Raw genomic sequence first — 12,095 nt, 5'->3', positions numbered from 1 at the left:
CCCCACGATTTTAGTTTCTGCCATAACAGGCCCCTAGGCACGCGATCAAAGGCTGCTTTGAAGTCTACAAAGCAGCAGTGCAGTGGGATATGTTGGCAGGTCGCTTTATCCATCAAGACGGTTAGCATTAGCAAATTGGTTGTGGTACCGGTATCACAAAAGCTGTGTGCAACACACACACAAAACAATCCAGTTACTTCACAAGTTGGGAATCACAGTCAACCTCCCCAAATCCCACCTCCATCCCTCCAACATGCAACAATATCTGGGAGCTACAATACACACTTCAAATGTCTAGTATATCCCAATCCAGTCAGAATAGCCAGCATGCAAGCTCTACTCCTACAATTTCAACCTCAACACTCATTATTAGCTCAAGTGTTTATGCAGTTAAACGGTATGATGGCCTCTTGCATTCTCGTAGTACCTCACGCAAGACTCCAGATGCGCCGCTTACAAGAGTGATTGGCCTATCAGTGGAACCAGGCTCAAGGTCAGCTAACAGATCTGGTGTTGGTGGACAGCCGTACACATCGCTCTCGGCAGTGGTGGAACATACAAAACCTTTCCAAAGGGTGGCCATTCCTCTAACCTCTTCCACAGATGGTCCTCACAACAGACGCATCCCTCACCGGTTGGGGAGCTCATCTTCAAAACTATACCATTCAGGGCATGTGGACCCCTCAGCAGAAACTAAATTACCTGGAATTGTTGGCAATTCTCCTAGTGTTAAAATCCTTTCAACTCCATCTCTAAGGCAAAGCTGTCCTAGTCTGCACAGACAACAAGACAGCAATGTATTACATACAGAAACATGGCAGAACACACTCGCTCCAGCTTTCCCGCCTAGCTCAAAGCATATGGAGATGGGCCATTCCTCAAAACATATATCTCCTTGCGGAACACCTCCTAGGAGTACACAATCATATTGCGGATCTGCTCAGTCTTCAACGACAGCAAATCTATGAATGGGAACTTCATCCTCAAGTTCTGCTTCCATTCCTTCACATGTAGGGACATCCAGAAATAGACCTGTTTGCCACATATCAAAACACAAAATGCCCAAGCTTCTCATCCAGGTACCCACACCCATTGTCCAAAGGCAATGTGATATGGATGAACTGGTCAGACAAATGTGTTTACGCTTTTCCGCCTCTCCCACTCCTTCCATTAGTGGTTCAGAAGTTCAAACAGCATTCCCTTACAATGATCCTGGTGGCTCCAACATGATCCCACCAACCATGGTTCACAACCCTGGTGGAACTATCAGTAACTCCTCACCAAATGTTACGCCTCTCACCCAAACTCCTGACTCAGAGCCATGGAGAGATGAGGCATCCAGATCCCAGTAAGCTGAACCTTGCGATCTGGCACCTGAAATTTTATAGTTTGGTTACCCTAATCTCCCTTCTAACTGCATGAATATCATTAAGGAGGCTAGACGTCCTACCACTAGAGCATGCTGCACTGCTAAGTGGAAACGATGTATGATTTACTGCACAAACAATCACATTAATCCATTAGATGCTTCTATTCAAAACATCATATGTTATCTCTTACACCTACAACAATGTAATCTAGCATATACATCCCTAAGATTACATTTCGCTGCTATAGCAACTTACCTACAAAACAGACAACACTTGCCTCTGTTTAAAGTACCCGCTATCAAAGCGTTTATGGAGGGACTCAAAAAAGTTATTCCACCTAGAGTTCCACCTTCTCCAGTATGGAATCTCAATGTTGTCCTTACCAGACTCATGGGTCCCCCATTTGGACCTCTTCAGAGATGTTAATTACAGTTCCTAACTTGGAAGGTAGCCTTTTTGGTTGCTATCACATCTCTTTGCAAAGTAAGTGAACTCCAGGCATTAACCATACAAGAACCATGTTTGCAAATACATCATAACAAAGTGGTTCTTAGGACTAACCCAAAATTCCTCCCCAAAGTCCTATCACACTTCCACCTTAACCGGTCTGTTGAACTACCAGTTTTCTTCTCTCAATCAGACTCAGTAGCAGAAAGGGCTGTTCACACACTAGACATCATAAGAGCAATATTCTAATACATCGAAAGAACAAAATCCTTTAAGAAAACCAAACAATTGTTTGTGGCTTTCTCCCCACCTCATAAAGGCAATCCCATACCAAAAACAAGGATTGCAAGGTGGATCGTCAAATGAATTCAAATATGCTACCTTAAAGCCAAACATACATTGGCATTCTTAGGGAACATTCCCCTAGAGGACATCTGCAAAGCAGCAACTTGGTCTACATCACACTATTTCACAAAACACTATTGTGTAGATGTGCAGGCTAAACAACAAGCTAGTGTGGGCCAAGCTGTTTTAAGAACACTTTTTCAAACTACTGCAACAGATACAGGTAGCCACCGCTAAGGGAGAACTACTATATAGTCTATGCACTAATATATGATTTACAGCTCATATGCCTCGAACACAAAGTGCTACTTACCAGTATACATCTGTTCTTGGCATATAGAGCTGCAGAGTCATATACGCCCACCCGCCTCCCTGGATACCTCTATCTGTTGTAGTACTATCTTACTTAGGTACATCACACATGGACATATCTTTTCTATTTCCTACTAACTCCATTATCACCCTTTATGGCGAAAACAATCTGGAGATTGAGTTTATGCCCATGGGCACTATTGCCCTAAGGAGGAGTCACATACCTCTTGACCACAAAGACTTCTTCGAAGACAAAAACAAGCTGCAAACATCCGAGCCCACCACCAGATGGTGATCTAAGTCCAACACCAGATGGCGATCTATGCACAAGTATATGACTCTACAGCTGTATGTGCCAAGAACAGATGCATACTGGTAAGTAGCATTTTCCTTTCATATCTATACTATATTTTGAACACTCGCCTCCCCTAGTCCATTGTAAATTTCCTTCCAGTTATACATACAAAAAAATAGCTAACCACACTACATTTTCAAGGTAAGTAATGTGAGAGAGACTCACAGGGATTGACTAACTGACAAATTGGATGGAAAGACCAGTGTGGCTTTCCATCTCAGAGATGTACAAATGATTTAACAAGATGTAATTATTCTAGCAACCATTCGTTTTTTTTCTAAGGGCATGGAGAGAAAAAGAATGCACAATGTCAGCACGTACAAAGAAAAACTTCTCACGTAACGATATACAAAGTCAGGCAGATACAAAAATGTCTGCACACAGAGAAAGAGGAAAAAACCCAGAGAAATAAAGATAGTTACCCTCATTACGGCTCACCTCGGGAGACGTCAGGATACAGCACTTCCCCAGGTTTACATGATTTTGTCAATTTGGGGCAGTGTCAAAATCTATGGGTGTTGCCTCGAAACACCCACTACAATGCCAATGGAGCTCCACCCAAATGCAGAGTAAGGCGATGCAGCGATTTGCACTGTGCGACATCAATACCTTGAGGACAGTGAGTAAGTGTGTGAAGGGGGAAAAGCACACAAGGGAGAGGAGGAGAGCAAGAAAACATATCCACTCATATAGAATGCCCAAAGAAAAAGATAGTTCTCTGAACATAAGCAGGGTAAGGATACAAATAAGCCAGTCAAAAGGATGGTAAAGACGCTATGCTCCATGGTGGGAAAAGACAAGGAACATGATTCACAAATGGCTTCCATACTAGTGGTGGAGGGCCCCCAGTCATGGCGGACCTCCCCATTGTAGTTTTTTCATTGCGGAGGACCTGCCATAAGCGCAAGCACTCCCTGCCACAACTCTGGGCCCCCACCGTGAGTGTGGAAGCCCTTTGTTAATCAGGCTCAAGTTGCGGAAGGAAAGCCATCAAATAAGAAGGAAGCAAACTTGATTACAATAAATCAACCAATGTTAAGCAATGGATGGGATCTGTGCCCACTGGAAGTACTTGGAATGGTACACAAGTGGTTGCTTGCAAGCAAAGAGCTAACAGCTGTCTGTAAAAAAGACCTACAATTGTACTAGTAACTATTGCAGTAAAACAAACGCTGTAGATATTTAAATAAAGGCATCCCTACTAGTAAGAACTTGAATTTATTCCATAAGTTTGGATCCATTAGAATTTAGACTCTATGGGTTAATGAAAAGGTAAGTAGATTGAATTTGAAGAGCAGCTGGTGTGTTAGTTTTGAAACCTAAAGAAATATATTTAAAAAAGGGCAGGAGAACTGACAATCAGGAAGGATGCTTTGCACAAAAAGGAAACCATCTAAAATCAGAAGGGAAAGCTAGAACTATGAAGTACTGGAAGAGTGTGCTAAATTCATTTACCATCTACCTCATCTGTAAAAATTTAGAACAAGGGAGATATACAAAAAGTAAAATCAAATTGTGTCCGAGCAGTGCAAGTTGTCATGCCTTCATGTGAGTCTAGTAGGAGATTTTTCTGACGCAGGTCCCTTTAATGCGGCAGACACTCTAAAATATGATTAGCCACAAATAGAAAAATGTCAGCTGCACTGGTTGTGTAGAAAGACCACTGGAATAAGTCTATGGAATTAGAATCCATGAATTCCTTTACTACCACAGCTTCTATGTTCCAACTTCGCGGCATTATAAAGAGCCATTGACCTCCCTTTCCAGATTGGACATATTTTTATGTACAATAGGCATCAATACTGCAATTGCTATCTGTGAGAAAGTGCCATCTTTCTTGCATTGGTATGCCCCCACTTTTTTCTGAACTGCTGATGTGCTTTGGCTGAGTGTGCCTTGGGCTCCTGCCAACCAGGTGCCCAGGACCTGTGTTTCTTCCCTAAAACGGTGCTAAAACTAAAACCCAATTGGTACCTCTGGCCACCTATCAGCCCCTAGTAAATGGTACCTAGGTACCGAGGGCATGGTGACCAGAGAACACCCCTAAGGGCTGCAGCACTTATTGTGCCACCCTTAGGGGCCCTGTACCCTGACACACACACACTGCCTTTGCAGGCTGGGTTTCTAAGTACAGAACTAAACAGAGAGTCGACATGGCACACATCCCTGGCATACATCAGTCACCCCTCTAGTTAGGTGCTCTTGTTGTGTTCTATCTAGGACCCCGATCAATATTGTGACCTCATGCCCCTATACGGCTATAATCAATAGGTATCAATAGGTATCCCTATAATGGCATAAACGATCAGAGACATATTTCAGTAACTCGTCTCTGCAGCTCATTACAGTACATGACACAGCAGAAGCCACTTCCTAAAGATTCCTAGATAACACACCGAGTTCTTTCAACAGATAAAACCACCAGCAACCTGGGAAAGCCCCGCTTGCTTTGTTTTGATTAGTAATAGGGTGCACAGACATAATATCGACTCCAAAATATCGACTGGACATAATATCGACTTTTAAATATAGACTGGACAAAATATCGACAGGACAGAATATAGATGACCAAAATATCGTTTTTAAGGTAAGTGATATAATATCGACTGTTAAAAATATAGATAGTAAAAAATATCGATTTTTTAATAATATCTAATTTTTTATAGTGTATTTTTATGGTATAATATGTGTGAAAAGTGTGTATTTATGTAATAATTAATTTTTATTAATGATTTTTCTTTTTATAATTATTACGTAATTTAATTCTGTAGCGGGTTGTGGGTTTATAGGGGAATAGGGTGGGAAGTATTTTAATTATAATTAATTAAATATTTAAATTTATTTATTGATAGTAAATTTAAATTAATAGTTAATTAATTTATAATAGTTAATTAATAAAATTTGAATTGGTAATTAATTTTAATTAATTGATTAATTGGTAATTATGTAAATTTTACGAAATTATTTTTGTAGCGGGTTGTGAGTTTATAGGGGAATTGGGTGGGAAGTGATTCAATTATAAATAATTAATTAATTACATTTATTTATATGTATTTAATTTCAAATAATAGTTAAATAATTTTTCATTATTAAATAATTAATTGTAATTTTTTAAAATTAGTATTAATAGGTGATCAATAGAAATAATTATTGTTAATTAGTAAATTTAATATATTAATTATTATATTGTGTACAAATATTATTTATTTTTAATTAATTATTAATAGATATTCAATAATACATTTTTTAATTATTTATTAAGTATTTACTTTCCCTAATGTTGTATTCTCTGGAGTGGGAATAGTAATTTTAACCCCTACGCTATCCAACCCTTTCCCTACTGTTGCACTCACTGGAGTGGGAATAGAAATTTTAACCCCTACGCTATCCAACGCTTTCCCTACTGTTGCACCCACTGGAGTGGGAATAGTAATTTAAACCCCTACGCTATCCAACACTTTCCCTACTGTTGCACTCACTGGAGTGGGAATAGTAATTTTAACCCCTACGCTATCCAACACTTTCCCTACTGTTGCACCCACTGGAGTGGGAATAGTAATTTTAACCCCTACGCTATCCAATGCTTTCCCTACGCTTGCACTTTTTGGTGTGGGAATAGTATTTTTTACACTTCTGCTATCGTACGGTAATATAATAGTATCTTATTTAATTATAGTATGTTACTAAATATATTTGTTTTAACAAATATGATTGATAAAAATTTATTTTTTATTAATTTCATTTATTATTTAATTATTATAAGTTAATTTAAGTATTTTTAAGTATATTTTAGTAATTAAATTTTAATATTAATTTAATTTAACACTGTTTTTAATAAAGTCGATTTTTTTTAAACTATATTTTTGTAAACGATATTTTGTACTCAATATTTTTGTACTCACCTGTTTGTAGATACAAACTCGATATTCTGTCTGGCGATATTTTGTCCACGATATTTTTGCAAGTCGATATTTTGTCCCTCGATATTATTTCAGTGATCCTAGTAATAGATCTCTAACGAGCACTGTAAGAACGACCAGTTCTTAGTGACATCTTTATTGACGTCTTATGTCCAAAAACTTACGTCAAACAAGGCACCTTTCAGGTATAAATAATACCAACGTTGCCTTAAGCAAACACAGCGGTAGTGATGAATACAGGAGCAGAACAGCTGTCCCTTGCAGAGCCCAGCAGATGCGAGAAGCCTACGGACGCTGCCCCTCCTCCTCCTTGACGCGCTGAGAAAGACGCTGTCTTTTCTCCTGCCGAGAAAATCCAGCTCCGGCGTTTTTAGCCTACCCTTGCGGGTGACTGGAATATCGAGTCCTGAGAGGAGATACTAGACCTCCAACATTCTAATTCAGAGGTACAGTGCTGACTAAACCCTTAGAGAGAATTCTTGAAGCAAACCTTTGGCAAAACCAACTTAACTTAAACTGCTACTTACTTACTCCCTTCCATGTATTAGGCTTAGGTCAGGTACACTGGGGGAGGCATAGTTAGAAGCACCGGTTGAGGTCGTTAGCCAAATGTATATATGAATGCATAGATTTTATTCATTTTAACTATCATATGGCTAAGAAACCATATCAATGCTTTTACAGTATTATTTTGCAATCCTCCTTTTACTGTACGCACTTTTCATAATAACAAGTCTTGCAATTGTGGCAATTCATTTCTCTTGCATGAGAAGAAAGATTGTTCAATAAATAATACCTTTTATTGAAAACGCCCGTCTCTCCATTCTCTGCATACTGGTGAAAGTAATCTTGCACAACTGACTGAGTGAAATAGCTGTCTATTGTTTCACACGACTCTGAAAGAGTGTCTCTGGGTGCATAGTATCAAGTCTCAAACACAGCGGCACAGCTTCTTGCAAGACTTCATCATCCGCACGTTCTGACTGAGTCCATTCCAGATGTGCATCGATAAAAGGTACAAATCTTGGAACCCTTTCACTTCCGGAATCGGCAACACCTTCCCGGACACCCGCACATACTTTCTTCATAATCTGACCCAAAAATTCACTTCTATTATCACTCCATACCATCCTCGTGGCTGACTCATCGCTGAACCTAGGGCTCGCAGCATCAGTCCAGCAGAGGAAAAAGGACTGCAGCCCCAAAGCTCCGAAGTCAGCAGCAAGAAATTCCTCAAGTTGGGGGCGCAGAGGGGAGCTACCATGACTGACATTAAAAAATGTCAAGGAAGGCTGGGTGCAGAAGAGGGCTAAGTGTAAAAACGTTAGCAGTCACTCTGTATCAAAAACAGTCATTCTCAACAATATGGAAGCAGTTCTGTGACCACATTTAGAGAAATGACCAATCGATGAAAAATGCAGTGAAGGGGTGAGAAATGTACAAAGATAGTTTACCTCTTATGGACAGGATAGGTCGGTGTGTTGTTTTTGGTTTGTAACACATGATTTATTTTATAAGGGGTTAGCTGTTTTTGTATTCACTTGTCTGCAAGCATGTCTCTTCTGGCAATCCTTCTTGAAATGAGGACGTTGTAAATGTAGTCTCGTTTTGCCCCCACCGGTGCGGCCCTCGGACACAAACCACACTGTAAATTTAGCCCCCGAGAGAACGTTTGTGAGTACCCATGCTTTAGGGTGTAGGCCTCTATCCATCTGGAAAAGGTACAAACAACCACAAGGACATACTTCAAGTTATTGCATCTTTCCATATGAATGTAGTCTATCTGCAGCACCTCGAACGGATACGTTGGAGGAGCAAAATGACCCGCTGGAGTTGGGGTTCCCTTTCAGGATTATGCATCAAGCAAATCATGCAGTGTTTAACCAAATCCTCAGCACACCTAGGAATTCCACCATTCTGCCATACCGGAGCCAACAACTTACATATCCCTTTTGAACTAATGTGAGCCAACCCATGAGCCATAGTAACCACCGGAAGCACATATGCATCCGGCAACAACCATCCCTGGTGCTCTGACAGCTCAACCCAACAGCCTGTTGAATCCAACATTCCCGTACTCTCTCTCCACATACTCAATTCTTTCTCAGTAGCTTCTGCCTGAATCCTCTTCACACTTTCTGTTGTATCTTCACACATTCCTCCTTCCACTACCCATCTGGCAGGACCTGCAACATACATCTGACTCGTCAAATCTTTCGCCGTTTCTCTCGCTACTTCATCTGCAAACGCATTCCCTCGACCCACATCATCCTTAACCTTCTTATGTGCACTACACTTCACTATCGCAATTTGGGTCGGAAAAGTAAGTGATTCAAGATGTTCACTCACTAATTGTCCATGCTGAATTTTCGTACCATGGGAAGTAAGAACTCCTCTCTGTTTCCACAAGCAACCAAAACTGTGAGCCACGCCAAATTCGTATTGGCTATCAGTATAAACATTCACTCTCTTTCCTTTTGACAACACACACACTCTATTCAATGCTATCAACTCCGCTGCTTGCGCTGAATTCTGTGCAATACGTGCTATTTCAACAATCGTGTGCAAAGTTGTGACAGCATATGCTGCAGTCGTCTCTTCATTCGGAAGCTTAAAGCACGAACCATCTACCCATAGGGTACCATCAGGATTCGAAAGAGGAGTATCTTTCAGATCAACTCTACCCTTCGTTTCCTCCTCTGTCCAGAGAACACAGTCATGCTGTTCCTGAGCATCTATCTCTACAAAAATCGGCAACAATGTAGCTGGATTCAATGTGTTGCACCGCTTGATGTGCACATGGCTAGCCAAAAGCGTCAACTCATAACCTGACAAACGCACACTGGTAGGATGTTGAGTCTTCGTTCTATTCAATAGGGTATCCACTGCATGTGGGACCATCACAATTAGGGCTCCCGGTTTTCCGTTTAAACGGATTTTTACATATAAATACAGACAGAAAGCTTTTAGTTTTTTGTCTGTTTTTATATATAAAAATGGGAAAATACTAACAAAATCAATGCTCCTCTTGCCTCTGTGCTCCTCTGTAAAATCCGAGTCAGAGGTGCACATGGGCGTCCAAAAGAAACAGGAAACTGCTGACCTGAAACTGCTCCAGAGACGGTGGGGGACTGGAGGGACTGGGAGCACCGTGTCTGCAGAGACACTCCAGCACCCCCTCACAGCAGCAGTTCACGCAAGATAATTGTTGGAGCAGTGCCAAGCAGCCGATGTCCATTAAGAGGTGTGAAAACACCCCAGGACATCGGCTGAAGCTCTAGCAACCTTTTGTTTTTTAGCTCTCACGTATGGGGGATATAGGGCACAACTGGAACTGGGAGTATTTTGCCACAAATCGGAGTGGGCCGTTGAGAACGGTGGGTCGCTTCAGTGATTAATTTGTTTAAAAAATTAGTGCCGGGGCTCTCGTCAACAGGCAGCTGGCATCAGCCCATTTCTATTGTTAGCACCACCTACAATAGGACCAACTACTAATCATGAAAGTGTGTGGGGGGGGTGGCTTAATAGGCAGAGCTGCCTTCAGGCCGAGGATCCAGGTTCGAGTCTGGAGTGGGCTCAACATCCTGTGATTCTGGGCAAATCACTTAATCTCCCCTTAAATAAATGTGCCCTTAGCTGATGCTTATGAAAAGCGCTGGTGGTGATTAAGTGCTGGTGCTGATCACTGGAAACCACCAACTCAAATTTAGAAAGGAGTACCCTTGCCTCATGGAAGCTGTAAAATCTGACATCTACAGGTAGCAGCAAAACAGGTTAGTGCGTGCCACTTTCTGCTCACATTTTTATACCATCATTAATAACCCTGAAATAAGTAAATGAGACAGGCAGCTATGCATGTAGGGTGCTCAGAGCACGAACTAATTTTCTATCCACAACAAAACAAAACTATCGATAACATCAGGAAATGTGGGGTTGACACAAGGATATTTGATAGGGGTAAACAACAACAACAGACAGGCAGAGGGGCCACCCATACAGGCCTCTCCCACCGAGATTTCATGATTCAGAGCTTTCCCAGTGCCCAGCAGCTGGGCCAGGAGCTCGGGATGGTCCATTTCCGCAGGGGGTCATTCCTAAATCCCCCCACCCCTTTCACAGGTGGTGCCGAACATCTCCATGGGGAGCTCATTCATGTGTCACATCCACGCCCACTGCGATACCCAGCCAAGCCTAAAGGCTGTGTTCTGACTAACTTAAACAGAAATTCACATAAATCGAAACAAGTAGGGCCTTTGAAGGGCTGGTAGGGTTCGGCAGAATCAGTCACACGTCAGCCTCATCTGACCTGTGACATACTGTCTCCCAGCCCTTCTGGCCTTCGCCGAATTTTGCTGTGAGACGCTCCTTTCCTGTTAAAGGTTCTTTTCCATGTACCTGTTGTTCTGCAAAGGGGAAGGGGTGGGGGGAGGACTATTGCACCTAATGCACAGCGAGCTAGACCACTACATAAAATCGATATTTGACTCGTCACACCGTGGTTCACTTCACACAGAGAATTCACTTCATGGGTATAAAGTGAATTATTAAGTAAACCATAGAGTAAGGAGTCCAAGGCCTGCCCTGAGCAATCATGCCTCCAGCGCAGGGCACAGTGTACAAGTGCAATACCACTGCCCGGGCCAGGAGAAGGCCGGAAGAAGGGCAGGGCCTTTAACTTAACCCCAGCCCTATTGTGATAATTGGTCTACAAGCTCTTCTCTTTTTTTTTTTACAATTTTGGGCATTTTAAAATACATTGAACCCTTGCCCGGCTAGGCTGTGGTTCTCTGCACTGGGGCAATTTAACCCTGTGCTGAAATAGGCCGCGCCCGCTCCCAACCACCCTGAGTTAGTTTAAGTAAATGCTTGGTCTTGGATGCACAGACACACTTTTACTCTTCCATGCTTGTCAGCGGCAAAGGTCAGCGCCTGCTCTACTGCACATACCAGAGGCCGGGGCCCTGTGCACAATCTTCAAATCTTCATAAAATCTTCATGTGGAGCGGGAGCTACCATGGTGACCATCATGTCACGCCACCCACCATGACCGCGCTTGAGGAAAAAAAAGCAGAGTTGGTTTTGCTACACTTCAGGGAGTGTTGTTCCAAAAGTGAAACAGCTGCAGAGGAAGTGCAGTGCATTGGAGACAGAGAGAGGACCAAAAGAGATGTGGACGCATCCATGAGATAGAATTCTGCAAGGTTGATGTGCTTAGCGTGAGAGCTCCAGGGGTGAGACAACCTGGGAGCGAGATCTGATTGGTGCGAACTACACGTGCGCTAGAAAAAAAGACGCAGGAGGCAAGGCGTGACCTGGGTGAGAGAGCTGCAGGGGTTGGTGCTCTCT

At 42.1% G+C, this 12,095-nt stretch overlaps 1 protein-coding gene across 1 annotated transcript in view; it reads left to right on the top strand.

Moving 5' to 3' along the window:
* Positions 1-12,095, top strand: part of LOC147684580 (metalloproteinase inhibitor 1-like) — a 159,013-nt gene that overhangs the window by 66,249 nt on the left and 80,669 nt on the right. The gene's annotated exons all lie outside the window — the stretch shown is intronic.

This window comes from Lissotriton vulgaris, chromosome 10 (assembly GCF_964263255.1).
Source record: "Lissotriton vulgaris chromosome 10, aLisVul1.2, whole genome shotgun sequence".
NCBI classification, from domain to species: Eukaryota; Metazoa; Chordata; class Amphibia; order Caudata; family Salamandridae; genus Lissotriton; species Lissotriton vulgaris.
The sequence above is the reverse complement of the archived record's forward strand: the minus strand, read 5'-3'. Positions and strand labels throughout refer to the sequence as shown.